We start from the raw sequence: 17,469 nt of genomic DNA, 5'->3' as shown, positions 1-17,469 counted from the left end.
GAGTCTTGTACCAAGGAAGGGATTTTTTCTGTACCGCTTACAAAAAAAGTTATTGTAAAAAAAAACAAAAAACCGTTTTTTACATGTTCCATAATTTTACACTTTTGCCGTTTATTAACGATCCTAGAGATCGTTTATAATTTTGCATTGCTATCTGTCGTCTGCCTGTTGGTCTGTCCGTCTGTTCCTTTTGTAACAGTTTAGTTCATTCATATTCAAATTTCAAAAATTACCGCTTGCTAGGTTAGGTAGGATATAGGTGAGATGGCGTCACTTGTACGCGTGTTTCTTTCCTCGCGCAGAATCGCGTTATTTTTTCACTTCATTTCCGGTTTGAAGCCAACGAGGTTGTACTTGTTGTAGAGCGTGGCATTGTGAATTCTTCTTAAACCAGTGGGTAATATTTGCCATCATTCACGTGAAATCTCTGGCAATTTTACCTTTTTCATTGGCGTTGTCGAGTAGTGTAACTCAGAAGCGTTTTCTCCATTGCGAGGTTATATCTGGTTGAAGTTCATCGCCCTACCTACATGTAAGTGAAATGGCGTTGGCTTTCTTTTACGTTATGTTATCTAAAATTCTTTCAGATTCACAATTTGAGGTTGGATAATTTCCATATTTCATTGATTTAAGTATTTTTCATTACCCTCCTGACGATTTCAGGTATGTTATTAAAAATCTCGTTAAGGGAGTGTTACATCTTCATTACTTTTAGGGGGTCCATGTAGTAGATGAATTCTTGTACCGGTCAATCCTTGTACAGACGAATCCTTGTATGGTATAGTTTATAGTATATCCTTGCACATTCTTGTGTGCGGAGGACATTGACCTGGCATAATTTTGGGATAGTAAATTAATTTGCATTTTGCGAATATTCCGGAGTACGAACACCTGTTGATTGCCGGCAGCTATCCGGCGTACCACCGAGTAGATAAGCGCTGACACCTAAACGATACCGGGAGCGACCAGCTGATTGTGGAATTTTCGGAAGATACGATCTTTTACACAACCTTTTTTTATTTGCTTCAATACCGTTAATCTAGTGTAACCTTCCGACGATTTATGATTGGAGCTTTGTATTTTGTTCACGTCTAGTGTTTGAGGTCGTGGCTCTCTTCAAGAGCAACGCACCTGTATTTAACGTATGGGTAAACGAGCCGGCTACGAGTAAGCTATTTTTGGCCCTTCCGGCTCATATAATCGTTCCGAGCGTTGTAGCTTGGGGTTTGTTTTTGTGTTACAGAACTGGAACTTCGAAGGAGAGCTCTTTTTCGGAGAAGACAGCGTATGTGTTATTCAAGGTAAGATTTTTAATTTAGTTGTACCCAGTGTTGCCTATATGAGTTGTTATTCGGGTTAACTTAATTCAATCTTGGAATCCATTGAAATCTTAACTACATTTTTGCTCGATCATTGTTGTAGGGGTCTGGTAACGTAATTATTAGGGAAGTGTTCATGAATTTATTTGGGGATTATTTTTGTCATTTAAAGTATTTGTTATTGTCGTATTGAAGATACATTTTATTTGCCGATCCTGCACCGTTTTTTGCCAGGATTAATAAATCAGAATTGCTCGTAGTGAATTTATTATTTGGCTCTCTTGTGTTTTCCCAATTTCTATACAGGAGAGGTCAGAATTTGTGCAAAATTGGGTGGCGCTCAACTAATCATTTCTAGTAACTACCAAAGATCAAAAACTTATGTTATATGCCCAAACGAACAAACCGCTGTGGAAGATTCTCATCTCGAGCCCTTCTTTTAATTAAGAATCTGAGCTAGCTGGCCGTTTATGCGGCGGGGTTTGAGTTTTACAGCGCCGAACTAACCTCACGTTATACTTTGTCTGTCTGTCCATCTATCTGTCCGTGTGAACGATAACTTTGTTTAGAAATGTTCGATCGCTTTTACATCTCCGTTAGTTATGAACTGAATTGCATTAAATTCAATATGGGCATAGCTTTAGCCATATAATACGCAATGCCAAAAGTTGAATCGAATCGATTCAAAATTCACAGTGCCCTTTTCGCATCTCGACCATTTATAAACCGAATTGCAAACTTTTTTACTTATAAAAGTATTTGAATGAAATTTGATACATAGGCACTTGAAATAAAGGAAAATCAAACGCCAATTTCAAAATTTGGTTTTGCGCATGCGCAGTGCCAACTGTTTTATTTATGGAAGAATTTAAACGAAATGTGATACATAGGCGCTTGGAATAAAGGAAAATCTAGCGCCAGTTTCAAAATTTTATTTTGTGCATGCGCAGTGTCAACTTTTTTATCTATGGAAGCATTTAACTGAAATTTGATACTTAGGCGCTTGGAACAAAGGAAAATCTAACATTAGTTTCAAAATTTAGGTTTGCGCATGCGCAGTTCCAACTTTCTTATTTAGAAAAGCATGAAATGAAATTCTTCTCACAAACTGAAATTGAAGTAGCACGTCAAAAATGGATTGCCCATGTGCAACGCTATCTTTCATATTTGTGGCCGGATTTTTATGATTTTAATAGAAGTTGCATCTTACAATAATGGGAAATGAATGCAAGTGGAAATGCGCTTTATGTAAATCGTTTACGATTACTTTTTAACTTGTTAATTATTGTTGCCTCTTGAATACCTACGAATGTAAGATTTATTTCATTTATTTATTGTCCCTCTTGTTCTGTGCCCTCAACAGGCTTGCACCCAATTACATAGTGAGCCGCATAATGCATTTTAGAGGTGTCCCTGCAGAAGGCCTTAAATTGTTCTATACCACCTTACGAATTAGGAAAACTGCAGAAAAACCTAATTCGGAGTAGTCGACAGAATGCTCGAAACTGATCCAACGAAATTCCAATCTCTGCCACAGATGAAAAAGTCCTACTTCTGGTCAGGTTCGAATACTCGACCAGATAACGATATATTAGTAATTTTGCCATATTTACGTACTCAAGTTGCGCATAATAAAGTTGGCCGATCCGCCCTAGGAGCCGCCCATCAAGTGGCCTGCACTTTCAGCATCCTCGTGTGGTTTCTGTAAATTTTGTCATATTTACCTAGGTACATGTGATTTAGTTTTTGGTAAAATACCAATTATTTATATACTAATAATTAACAAAGTTTAATTCTCAATGCTGGGCAAAACTTATTTTATTCGTTGTAGTACATTAGCTGGGTACACTTCAATAAAAGCTGGTTAAAAAAAAATTATTTTACCATTATTTTCCCTTACGCCCTTTAGATTAGATCCTGGTTTAGATTTAGACTGACATCGCATTACTTATAGGCGTTAAGAAATGATAATTCACAATTTGTGGAATCTGCCACATTGAATCTAAAATCTTGAGAACCAAACATATGTGCAAAATTTCTGGTTCAAAATTCGGTTACAAAATTTGACCCACACTAACTAACTAAAATTAAATCAAAGCTTGTAAAAATATGATATTGGGGTGTAATTACATACTGCCCTAAAATTTCAGTTCAAAATCCAATGTTGGAGAGATAAAAGGCGGTTGCCATTTAAAGAACTAAGTTTTTGCATTTTCAAAACTGCGATTATTGACATGAATCCCTGAGTACTAGGTGTGTTTTTGTACACGGATCGTACATATAGGTAAAGCCTAAGCATTATGTAAGTAAATCCTGAAAATAAAGAGTCTGCCTACAGTTACTAAAGAAGATATTTTCCAAACATTTTTGAAACGCAAATATTTCGGAAACCGCTAGTTTTGGTTCTTTCGAAACTCGCAACGAAAACATTTTATCTAAAACGGGGTGATTGAATAAATGGTGTGTAGAAATTTTCAGACATTTTGCATTCGTTTCCTACATACTGATCGACTCAGCTCGTCGTTGAACAACCCTGTATACAAAAAACGAATCTCAACTTGCATTTTTGAATTGTAGATGAATTAATTAAAGAAAAAGAAAAGACAGAATCTTCCCCATAGTTGACTTTAACTTTAAAAGTTTGCAGGTCAAGTTTGTATTGAACGGTGACCGAACTTACTTTCAACCCTTCGCCACACTCCATTAGACGTGATGGTTATCACATTAATTTTTCATTAACAGATTGGGTCGCTGACGCGCCATTTTAGCTTATACCGTTCCTTATTGAGACGTAACGTGTAATTCACTATCATAAAAATGCTTCATGACCTGTATGCATATACAGGTGTGAGGTGAGAGGGGGAGTGTTCGAAAACCAACAAGTCATCCTAATCCGTGCATAAACAAAATATCAGGATAGAATCGCTGAATACCTTCCCGTAATAAAACGAGTTTTATTGAACCAACGCGTTAAAAGTCAAATGATAAGTTTCACTGCAAAATATCCGCAGAACGGAATGCCGAAGGAGAGAACTCTCAAAGGGTAGAAAGAATGTCTAGACGTGACACATCTACCGGCAATGTAAAAACATAGTTATGAATATTTCGAAAATGTTGGCACTTACAAATGAAAAGGAAAATGCAATATTTCGGAGAAGTTCTCTCATTTATGAGCAGATTTGATCATTTGATTTTTTCAATACGACGTACGGTTTTCACGTAAAAAAAGAAAATATCTTTTTCTCTGCACGGTGATATTGTCATATTAATAACGATATTGTCATGATCATGTAGAGAAAGGGTTTTTATTTTTTTAAGCGAAAACCGTGCATCGGATTGAAAAAAACAAAGGGATCAAATTTGCTTAGAAATGATTGAGGATTTCAAGAATAATTTTGATTTTCAGAGAAATCAGTGGCGTACCATCAATGTCTGCAGTTTTAAAAGAACGTTAGTTGAGTGCTACAAGTACCTATTAAGAGATTGAAGTCGTCGTGTTAAGTGAATGTTAAGCCGGTTTAAGCGGAGACGTACCTAGGTATTTCTTCGTTTACGAAAAAGTTTAATCGGAGTGCTGTGGCAAACGTTCAAGTTATCAGTCAAAAGGAGTCTGTCCCCCATCTAAGAGCCAATAGGTACTATAATTGCAATTACAACGAAGTCAGTGTCGTTTAAATCGAAGTTTGTATGCAATCAAAGATGTAAAATTCCGAAGTATGTACCATAATTTTGAGAATGTTTGTTACGACAGAAGATTTAGGATTATTGACACTTTTTAAGGTAAATTTTACCTTAATTAACCGTCTATCGTTCCCTTGTAGCGTAGTATTGTGGACCTGTATGCCTGTTTTTCTTGCAGACGGATTGTTTTATGTCAATACATACATTTCTTTTATCTGTAAATAATTGGTTTTGTGATCAATCGAGGCCAAAATTATGACCTAGATAAGAGTGTTCAGGTTAAATTTTTCTATTTTGTATCCGAAATTACATCAGGTGTAAAAAGATGTGTCCTAGCTAGGAAGACTATAATTATTTTTGTAAAGTTTTATTAGTACCTGAGTTTAATTGAGCTAGCTGGACAGGTGAGTTAGTGAGTTAGGCGACTTAGTGACCGTTTTCCATTGCAGATAACAAAAAAAATTGGTAGAGTAGTCTTAGCTGAAACCCCGTTCATTCAAAAATAAAGGAAAAATAAAATAATAAAAATAAAATATATAAACAAAATTAAAATAGTTCCAGAACATCCAAATCTAAATAATATATACTTTAAATATTAAGAAAAAATTCGTTAAGCCGCTTGTGAGCAAGATGCGAAGAGTGCACTTTCAAATATGTTTTTTCGATTTTAATAGCCCTTATGGACATTTCATACAAACATGCAATAATTTTTAATTTCTGGTCGAATGACACCAATACCAAGTCTGTAAGTGGTGTAGGTCCGGAGCCTTTGTGACACAGACAGACAGACATCAAGAGCTGCACTTTTTACTTTTTAAAAGTGAAAGTGCACTAAAAAAAATAAGTGGTGTCTACGACAAAAAATAGAAAAATATATAACATAGTTTTTTACCAACCTAAGATGTCAATGTAATTACCAGGGAAATCAACGCGTGAAAATAAAAAAGATTAGATTTCATACATTTTCAGGAAATGCAGCACACCCACCTGTCACCACAATTACTGTGGATGTATTCCTATCTAATCCAGGTAAATAGAAGCAATCCAGTTTTCATCAATATACATGTACAGTACATGTAGTTGAGTTTTCCATTTTCAATACTACACTAGAGGATTATAGATACAGAACAGAACGACCTACCAAATTTGTTACCCCAAAACCAAATCAATAAATCGAAAATGTATATGTTTACTTGCAAGAACGACATTCCCACTAGGCCACTACTAGTACACTACACTAATATCAAATATATGGCCTGGAGATTGACACAAGTGAATGAGGGTTAGAATAATATGGGACAACAAAGTCATTCTACGACGTAAGACTATGCGTACGCCATAAAATAACACCCGGTCTACAGCATTTTTGCGCATGGGACATATATACCTTATTTTTATTGCTTGTATAGCCACAAATAAGAATTAGAACAAAAAAAGGTTATGTATTTGTTTTTGTGTGAAAAAAATGCAAAAAACCAAAAAAATAAAAATACCTATAAAATCTTACTTACATACGCACGATTTATTATAAGGTAAAGTTCCTACATTTATAATCTGTTTGTCTTAGAGTCTAAATGTTTAAAAATGGAACAGTTTTGCTGTTTTTGACAAGTTCAACTGAAGTTTTTCTCATCAACCCCCCAAATATGATCTTCCATCATGCTTCCAGCTTACTGGCCTTGGTAACGTGCCTAAATTCCATTATGTCTTGATGAAAGTGTTGTCCTTGTTATTACCAAAAAGCTCCCACATTATCCTTAAGTGAATCTAAATGAGAATGTAACCTGTGCATCCTTAGAGACATTCTATACCCGATGATACAAAACCAAAACCCCTGTCAGCTCGTCATAATTTTCAACTCTATGGTTTCCCAGGAAACACTGAACGGGAAACCATGGACTATTTCCTTAAAGTATTTCAACAATCAATATGCTGTCTTTCGCAATGACCGTAATTACGAAGAAATGAAGTGTACCATGGGAGGCGGAGTTTTAATCGCAGTCAAGACCGATTTGAATGCTGAAAAATTGGAATTTCAAAGTGATCTAAATGAAATATGGGTCAAACTTAAAATTAATAATACTTCATACATTCTTGGTGTTGTCTACTTTCAACCGAAATCTGGTATTGATAAGTACGTGAGTTTTACCAAAAGTTTAGAAACAATTGAAAACATGTTGCATTCATCGGAAGTTTTAATAGCAGGCGATTTTAACCTACCACAAATTGTTGACGCCACGTATAATTTCGAAAACGCGAGTGCTAAATGCAAAGTAATTAAAAATATAGCTTCGATGTACAACTTAAAACTCATTAATACGGTTAAAAACTGCAATAATAGAACCCTTGACCTAATTTTAACTAACTTAAACGCGGAAATTAAATCTGCTGTCGACTCACTGGATAAAATTAATCCACTTCATCCTGCACTAGAAATAGTCTACAAAGTCCATAGACCAGCTAAGCGAATTACCAAGTTAACCAACTTCAATTTCAAAAAAGCAGATTTTCTTAAAATGTACGTCCTTTTTCGCGATATTAATTGGAAGGAGTCTCTTATCCTGAAGAATTTCAAATCGGTAGATGATGCAGTAACTAGCTTTAATCAAACGGTAATGAACATTTTCGATGAATGTGTCCCCAAAGTTACAATTAGGAGTGCCAATAAGTATCCTAGCTGGTTTAATATAGACATTATTAAGAAAATCAAACAGAAAAATAAGTTTCGGTTACAGGGCCAATCGGAAGACTTCATTGAAGCCAGAAAAGAACTCAAAAGAATGATCCACATTGCTCATAAGAGGTACATTAATCAAATTGAAATGGATCTGCGGAAGAATTCCAATAAATTCTGGAACTACATCAAGTCGTTGAGGAAGAATAGTCAACTACCTGGAGTTTTTGAGTACAAAGACACCTCGTTAACGGACGCCAGAAGCATTGCGGACGCCTTTGCATCCTTCTTCGAGTCAGTCTACACTATGGAGAGGAACGATGACCCGGAAGATGACGTGGAATCGGACCTGGTGCTATCCAAATTGCACTTGACTCAGTTACATGAATCCGAGATACTGGAAGCAATTAAAAAATTGAAACCGAGGTCGGCTATAGGCGAAGATGGAATCCCACCCTACATCGTGAAAGGATGTGCATCTTTATTGGTAACCCCCTTACTACATCTATTTAATTTAGCTTTGCAAACATGTACATTCCCTGAAGCTTGGAAATGCACCAGAATAACACCAATTCACAAAAGTGGAAGCCGAAAATTAGTTGAGAATTATCGCCCAATTGCAATTATACCAGCAATAGCGAAAATTTTCGAAAGAGTGATCTATACTAGACTTTATTCCCATCTCAGCAGTATAATTGCAGATCAACAGCACGGTTTCACGCGGAACAAATCAACGATTACCAATTTAATGCAGTTTACGCATTTCTCAGCAGGAGCCTTGGATGAGAGAGCCCAGGTGGACTGTGTTTATACAGATTTTGCGAAGGCATTTGACACAGTATCCCATCAAGTCTTGCTCCGTAAACTTGTTTTAAATTGCGTAAGTAATCCGACCGTCAAATTCTTGAAATCATATTTATCTCTCCGTAAAACAAGAGTGAAATTCAATGGTGTGAATTCAGCCGAATTTTATCCCTCATCAGGCGTTCCCCAGGGAACACTTCTTGGTCCTTTTCTGTTTCTCTTATACATAAATGATTTACCGCGAGTGATAAAAAACTCGAAAGCACTACTATTTGCGGACGACCTAAAACTTTTTAATAAAGTCCAATCCCAAGTGACTGTTTAAATATTCAAGAGGACATTAACTCAGTAATTAAGTGGTGTATCAAAAATAAACTAAAACTAAATATCAATAAGTGTAAAGTCCTTACTTTTACTAGATCGAAGAATCCCTTACTTTTTGACTATAAGATGAATGGAAAGGTCTTGCTACGAGTCACCTCCGTTAAGGACCTGGGCGTGTTTTTCAATAACAACCTTAACTTCAACTTACACATTGAATACCTAACAAATGAGTGTTACAAACTTCTTGGTTTCGTTATCAGAAATACACTCAATTTCACGAATATACAGACAATGCTAACCTTATATAATGCGTTTATTAGATCCAAGCTTGAGTATGCTGCATGTATCTGGTCTCCTCAAACTCTCAAATACTCAGACATGATCGAAAAAGTGCAGAAAAAGTTCATCCGAGTAATGTTTTTTAGGTCAACCCAAAATTATCCACATTTGATCTCTTACGGTACCCAGCTTAATTACTTAAATAGTACTTTCGGCTTAGATATAACGAGGTTAGAAACCCGACGGTACATTGCCTCCACAATTTTTGTCTTCAAAATTTTACACAACTTGTTATACTCTTCCGAATTACTTCAAGAAATTAAGCTTAAGGTACCATTTGTTAAGCTGAGGCAAAATAATACTATTTTTGTAGTTAACAACACAACTTCCCCACTTATTAAGATCTTGATCACTTTAAATAAGTTATCCTCAGTTAATGATATCGACTTTTTTCACGATCCCCTAAATTCAATAATAAATAAAATTAGATCTTAAGCCCTAATATTTGTTCAGAGCCCCAGTGCCATGTAATTGGAATTTTTATTCTGTATGGTTTCTGGTTAAATAAATAAATAAATAAATAAATAAATAAAAAAACTGTTCCAGGATTTTTTTTCCTCTTTGCTAAGTAACCGCGGGAAAATATCACCCTCCATTTTTCTTTTTATTTGAGGGAAAACAAAGATTCCAGCTTTAATTTTCGCCCCTGAAAGCTTTCAATCAAATCGCTATAACTTTTGTAAAAGCAAATATTTTCGATGTCTAATTGCACTTTTTATTTATTTTTGCTTATTATAGTCAGAATATATTATGTAAATCCCATGCGCAAAAAAAAATTATTTTTTTGTTGACCTGTGTAATTTTTAATTTCATACTTTCTTACTGGGTAAGTGTTATTTATGAATAAATTAAGATTGCGACTAATATAGTAATAGGATTCCAAACAAAAAGTCCGTCATTCAGCACATTAGAAACCGTAACGAGGGGTTTGCGCAAGCTAACGGTAAAAACCAACAATTTTTAAAAAACCGTACGCCGTCTTTTTACCCTAAATCCCTTTTAGACATTCCTTATCATGAAAACGTTAACGTTAGGAGGCCCTTTAAATCTTTCGATGTGAATGCTACACAGTCTGCTGCTTTCATTAAATAATACACCGTAAACAACTTTATTGCTGCTATATAACACCTTGACGTATTTGTGTTAGACTGCTAGGCACCTATAAATTTTCTTTTCTAGTAGCAGCAGAGAACTTGTAAATGGCCTCGTATATGTTTCACGACCGTAACAGATATTTTACTATCATCCCGTAAGCTAAGGATTGCAGTTAGGTGTCTTGATGAGTCGCCAATAAATCGGTAGGGTTCTAAAAGTAGGTACATCTGCAACAAAAAATCGAAGCAATCCCAAAGGTGAGTGTGAGAGTTAGAAATCCCTGACCGAGTCAACATTTGGCTTGTATTGTTAAACGGTAACAGAATACAGATAGTGCATGACACAGCGCAATTTCGTTCCTGACCTACCGTAACTTACACTAAGATTAATGACATTGTATTCTAGACACTTCGCTGTATATACATTACTGACCTTACATCAATATATACCTACAACGAAATCTACAAGTCATAACGCATTTAATGATCGTTGCGGAAGTAGTTTCAAATTCAAATCCGTGTTTGATGTACCATTTACGTATTTAAATTTGTACCTCTATAAATGGACAAAATAATTATGTAAATCAGATGTTTCTGATTAATGCACGGAACATACAGTTAGATCTATCCGGTATACGGTAACGCAATACGTTCCTGTATGTATAATCTTTGGAAAATCTGAGATGGAAACCGACCGATAAAAGTTATTTTATCAAGGGCAAATAGAGAAGGTGGCACATCATCGCGATCGCCACATTTTGAGTCAAATATCACTCTCATATACGAACTAGCCCGTCACAATGGTTCATTTACTACTAAAGGTATACTACCAACGCATACAATATTTGCTCCAGAATCGGGAATGAAGAATAAATAGAATGATGAAGAATCATTACCAAGAAAAAGATTGAACCACATAGTTACTTTTTTCATGTTTCATGTACGAAGTCAGGTACAATCCTGAAAATCAAATGAAGACACTGTTAAGGTGGAAATCTTCCGTTATGTAGAAGAAACGGTCCATTTCAGACTCCCTTTATTGTTTTGCTTGACGCTTTGTAGTTCCGCTCTCTTAAAATTTGAAATGTACATTTCCAAAAAATGTAATTTAAATTAAACCGCAAAACCTTCTAAACTATTCATCCAATGATTAAAGGGCATTAAAGCAGATAAGACTCCGAGTATAGAATAGCTCTTTTGGCATCCTAACGCTATTTCCTAAAAGTAATCATTCGCTAGGAGAAGCCCAGGGTACCTTACATCATAAAACAGGACCATGTCTTAGTTAGTTTGTAAATTAGAAATGCATAATTTTTCATTTTTTAAGTGTAGCTGAGTTTTTGCAATACATCATCTGCCGCTCATTTTATTTACTTATTGAAATGATTGCAATGATAGTTTGGGAAATCGTAAGGTCCAAAACCCCAGGTCACGACATTGGGGAAACCAAAGGCAAAATTCCAAGGTCATGACCTTGTGATATAAATCCAAGATGGCGGAAGGTGTCTCTTTTCTACTAATATACCATGCACCATTTGATTAAAAATGTAAAACACAACCCTAGGACATAGAATTTCATTAAATTTGAAAATTATTTGTGAAGTACTGTACCGACTGTCCTAAAAACCACCAGAATCATTATTATTCCAGGAGTGTGAATATTAGATTCTGGTCAAGATATGAATTTGATCAAACGGAAAAATCATTTTTGTTCGCAAAAAAAACAATTCCAAACCAATTCAACATTATTATCGTAGCGCAATGGCGATCAGTCGAGTTGCGTTTATGACGTATAATAAACGTCGCAAGAATCTTTCAAAGAATATTAAAAACTTAAGTTCATAAATACAAAACAGACTAATAATGGCCAGAATATGTCCTTGAAACTAAATCCTAAATTTGTTGAAAATGTCTGGGATTTTACTTTTTTGGGGGTAGGACAAGGAAGCAAGATGATCAATACCGAAATGATATTTGGGAAAGTTTGCAATAGCTTCGTAGTAAATCTCAAGTTGCCAAATATTCTCTCATCGCTCAAATGTATAAAGTTGAGGTCTTGAAGTAAGCAATCACCATTACCCCGTACTTACGGTGCCCGTTAACTCCTCAGAAGCTTTAACCAGCCTAAGTGCCAGTACCACCTAATTTCACGATAAATACTAGTATTATTTTAACAAATCGTGACATGTAGGTATTACACAATCTCAATAAACCTTCCATTATTAGCGCTTATAAAAGCATAGTTATTTTGGAATTTATATCTATAGAATTTGAAAAACTAATTTATCTATTCATGTCACGCGACGTAACGTAGTCAATTACTTTTAAATATTTATTATATATAACGAACTCCACCGAGTTTTTTGCATTCATAAGTAAAGTATTTGAAATTTAAATTCGATTTTGCACATTGCAAGGTGCGGACGGAAAGCTATGTAAAACGTACTCGCAAAAAAAGAAGGACAGTGAACATCCCATTTGGAAATAAGAGACAAACTATATGACTTTGTTACATTTCGCATTTCATATCTACAAATGAGTTACCGGATCTGAAATGAATAGAATGAGAAATCGTTTGGGTACGTTTTTCAGTTCCTCTTTGTTTTAGTTTGTAAACATTGGCAACATTTCAGCAATCTCAATCAACGGGATGAACTTAATTGTTGTTATATTTTAAAACTGTTTAGTTTTCAGACCTCTAAGCATAGCTATATTTACATACTGATGCCAAATGGAACGACTAGTACAATAGCTTAAATCAAAAATAAACGATAAGCTGTAAGTGAAATGTATCAACGAAAACTAATTTAATCGTCAAACTATTCAAATTTCAAGATCAACACATGCATTCATATCCTTCAAAGTTAATTGATCCGAATCATAATAGAACACTGATTAACTGCACAAACCTGTTCTTAAAAAAGTGTACTCGTACACTGAAACAGTGTCGATGTTACTTATAATGTTATCTACAACAGTGGTTCCCAACAGGTGCTCCGCGGCCCGTGGGAGTCCGCAATCCATGCCAAAGGGATCCACAAGATATCATTAGAATTAGAATTTATAAAATATATATTTGGTACAGTAACAGTGTCCCGTTTGTGCATTTTAGAAATAATGAACTCTCAAAGGTCAGAACTCATCTCATTACGAACTAAAAATTAAAACTAACTGTGTACTGATGAACTTCGTGATGGACGTACTCTGCATTTCCACAAATAAATCTCGACTTGTATAACATTAGTTTTTATTTGTTCACATATTTTACTGTGAATTCGTGCAATATTCTTCAAAGACCCATACATTCGGAGTTTTTATTTTTTTCTCAAGTTTTTGTTCAAACTCAAATTACTAAGCTATAATTTTAATTTTTAGTTTCATCTTTTTTCTCAAAATGTCAACCTTAATTTCTACAATTAAAAAACGCTTAATTTGGCTCTTTCATGTACCTGGTACTGTTATATGGGCAGCTCAGCAGGCTGGAAACTTGGAAAATCAATGCAATTTCTCAAAATAATATTTAAAACATCTTCATTTAAATGCTTATAATATTATTCATAAACAGTTCAGGATAGACATATTCCGTCGCGACGTTTTGTGGAAAACTCTACAATGTATTTTTCTGCGTTTTCTAATGGGGGGACGTTGGCATTATTTCCCTCTTATTATTTTACACCATGAGTCGCGAATCTCTGGGTGTAGTTTGGTCTGAAGGATGCAAGAACAAAGTCTACTAGTAAAATTAATTATTTTTTCATTTTACTCAAGTACGCTCGGTTAATTTCATAACAATTTAATAATGAATTCTTTTTAGTCAGTTTATAATTAAAAAAGAATAAAAACTTTTCATTAATTGGGGAACAGAGATTTTTTAAATTTGATTTAAAAATGCTTTCTAAATATTTTTAATGATCAAAAATAGCCTACAAATGATTTTAGAATAATTCATTATTAAAGTGATGCCTATCTGATTAAAACGTGAAAAATTTTGATTTAACAAGTAGGTATCTACCCTTACTAATACAATATAGGTTCTCTTATAAAATCCACGAAAAAAAAAATTAAATGCTAAAATGCCAAACATATTTCAACTTCACTTTTTCATAATGATTAACTTTAAAAGGTTGGCATTATTTTCTGTAATGTTTACGCATCAACAAGAACTGTATCGAAAAATCTTAGCATATTTGCTAATTTGTAACAGACTGCGTAGCTTCAAGTTAGTCATAACATAGATTTGTGACCCCTTTAGTTGAAACCAGTGTTGAAACGCACTGTATATATTCTCACAAGCTGTCACGGACCTTTACCAAAAATTGCAGTTCGCTGATCCAATCCAATTTGACCCACCAACACGCCTTCTAATACTGAATACGTGGGTAGTGGAAAATACAGGGTGTTCCTAAATTGGTGCAAATACGGAAGGGGTTAATTCATTGACTTATTTTATAACTAACATCTACAGGGTGTTATAATTACCTAACCAATCTTTAACCATATAACCTTTAATTTATAAACATATGCAAACACAAGCTACAATTTCAAACGCGAACTCTGAAGACTAATAAAAACAAGAGCTTATCCGTATAAAGCCAACAACACCTGTATTTTTGGTGTTGGTGCTAAGACCAAGGCCTACTGGACCATTTTGAAAATGTTACTTTCATTTAGTCAATTACCGAACACTGATCTTTATTTTTTAGCACAAAGGGGTACTCACTACTCAAGGGCGATTGGGACAACTGGAAGAAATATATCCACTGATGATGTCAAAACTTTAAGAGCGAATATCTCGTCTCGAAAACGGTTTGTCGGAGGAAGGTAGGTACTCTTACCTATTCTTTATTTTTCTCATTAGGTAGCAGGTATCCTAATTTCAGTTCATATCTTCATGCTAATGAAATTAATTTCTCTATCCTATGTAAATGCGTATAGGGACCACATGGTAAATAATAAAAACATCTATTCAATTATGTTAACATAAAGTGAAACACGGTGCAATGTAATTGCTTTTTACGAGTACGTATAGACTGCGATTGTTGTTTATTATGTAGCAAAAGGCGCACGTTCGTACAAAGTGCTCCGATGTAAATGGCTTTCTTGACTCGTGATTGTACAAAAACTAAAAATATGAGCATAGAATTGATTAAATCATTAAATTGTCATAAAGTGTTTTATATTTGTACGAGTAGTTTATTCCAAATGCCTAAATGACAGCATGCGAACTTTGTTTGAGTTATGACCTATAAAACTTAGCGTATGGTAACAATGTCAGTAAAATTTATACAACTGCATACATTGTATAAATGAATTATTGTCCATTTACAATCAATCAACAACTTTATCAAATGAAACATGCAATATCGGGTGATGTGATGAGAGTCCAATATTATTAACATTTGAAATAGTTCAATTATTCCAGTCCGAGGTAAATGCTCAAGGTTTGAGCACCTGATAGAGAGATGGAAAATCCTGCTTTCTTGAAGAAGAATATCATTCTCTATATTGAATCTTCACGAAGAAGAAACGTCCCCGTTACAATTCTCTGTGGGACGCATTATATACGCAGATCCATAGAATTTAAGGAACATTCTCAGGACAGACCAATACACATTGGTCTCTTCAATCTCGTTTTTTCTCGATTGAAAAAAAAACTGGTTTTTAAGCTTAGTTTTGCAGGACCATTCCCTTCTTTAAATCATTCCTCACTTATGTTTTAATGTTCCAAATTTTCTTACGCACTGATGAAAAGAGGCACAGGTGAACGCAGTATTCAAAAAATGTCCCACGACTCTTGTGCAGATAGAGCGCATTTTTTAAACCGAAATAGCTTGTAAATGGTTCGATTGTTAGGTAGGTTCATGCTATCGATGTTTACTTTCTTGGTATATGATTAATGGGGAGGGGACTCTTTACACATAAACATTTAAAGACCACCTGGCATACATTCAAAATCCTCCGACACTCCATTCTGCAGACATTTTCACTGAAAGCTTTGACATCGCCAATAGATCCTGACGTTCCACTTGCCTTTTATGAGTACCCTCTTCGGACACTTCATTGTCAAGGTATTTGCACCGACTTCACCAATAGATATGTCTCATCCAGTCGATTAATTTTGCCTTTGCATTGCAGGGCCAAGACACGAATCTATGTATAAAAAATGCGCTATCGTCGCCTACACATGCACGTAGAGTTTTTAAGTTAGTTTTGTATTCAATAAGATTCCAATATTGCAAAAATACTGATCGATAAAGAGTTACAGGCTTGTAATAGTTCGTATCGTTCTGGGCGTTTTAAAGATCGTAAAAGATTCTATAGGATTCTATCCCGAAAAGTTTAAAAATTAATTTGCGTTCTTTTCTTTTTTTTTTTTTTTTATTTATGTTAATTTCCGGTTCAGCTACATAGAAAAGCTACACACAGAATTGTTATAATGTTCACTATTTACAATATCAATCACGTAGAGAGGGCTGCTCCAAGGAGATCCTCATTCGCTAACGCTATGTTGCTCGTCATCGGTTGATTGGAGGTCTTGTGGAAGTTTACGTTTCAATCGTCTGTGAATTTGTTTTTCACCTAGTGAGTAGCTGACAGCCCCTGGACATTCTCTTATTTTGGTATAATATGTTTTAATACATTTTTTAATAAATGATTGTATAGTGCACAGTCTAAGATCGTTGTGCAGCTGTGTGTTACGAACGAACCAAGGCGCATTGGTGGCAATCCTGAGCACTTTGTTTTGGACAGTTTGTAGTCTCTTGATTATAGAGTTGGATGCAGCTCCCCATACTGGACAGGCATAGGTCATTGTTGAACGTAGAAGGGATGTGTATATAAGGAGGGAACATTCAAGTTTCAACGGGGAATTTCTGTTCATAATAGGATGATATAGCTGGCTTAGTCTTGAGTGACATTCGTTAAGTTTTTTGTTTATGTGGAATTTCCAAGTAAGTCGTTTGTCCAGATAAACTCCCAGGTACTTGACGGCAGAGTCGGGTGGGTTCCAAGGAATGGATTGGTCGTTTATTATGATGTTGGGTGGCAGTGTAGGGAATCTTAGAGTGAAGACTTTGGTTTCACATTTGTTCGAGTTTAGTGATATATTCCATGATTTTAACCACTCATTTATTTCATCCATACTAAATTGTAGGTGTTGAGCTGCGATGTTTATATCTTCATTTTGAGTAATCACTGCGGTGTCGTCTGCATACATTGCAATAGTTGAGTGGTT

General features: G+C 35.1%; 2 long non-coding RNA genes across 2 annotated transcripts in view; one reads left to right on the top strand and one right to left on the bottom strand.

Moving 5' to 3' along the window:
- LOC116167835 overlaps positions 1 to 17,469 on the top strand; it is a 42,285-nt gene that overhangs the window by 7,150 nt on the left and 17,666 nt on the right. The window contains exon 2 of the long non-coding RNA XR_004144657.1: positions 14,939 to 15,056. This is a non-coding gene — a long non-coding RNA (uncharacterized LOC116167835). The remainder of the gene's footprint in view (positions 1 to 14,938; positions 15,057 to 17,469) is intronic.
- The window catches only part of LOC116167836, a 40,502-nt gene that overhangs the window by 14,714 nt on the left and 8,319 nt on the right, over positions 1 to 17,469 (bottom strand). The window lies entirely within an intron of this gene.

Source organism: Photinus pyralis, unplaced genomic scaffold, assembly GCF_008802855.1.
Source record: "Photinus pyralis isolate 1611_PpyrPB1 unplaced genomic scaffold, Ppyr1.3 Ppyr1.4_LG4, whole genome shotgun sequence".
NCBI classification, from domain to species: domain Eukaryota; kingdom Metazoa; phylum Arthropoda; class Insecta; order Coleoptera; family Lampyridae; genus Photinus; species Photinus pyralis.
Note: the sequence above shows the minus strand (reverse complement) of the source record. Positions and strands in the feature narration are given on the sequence as shown.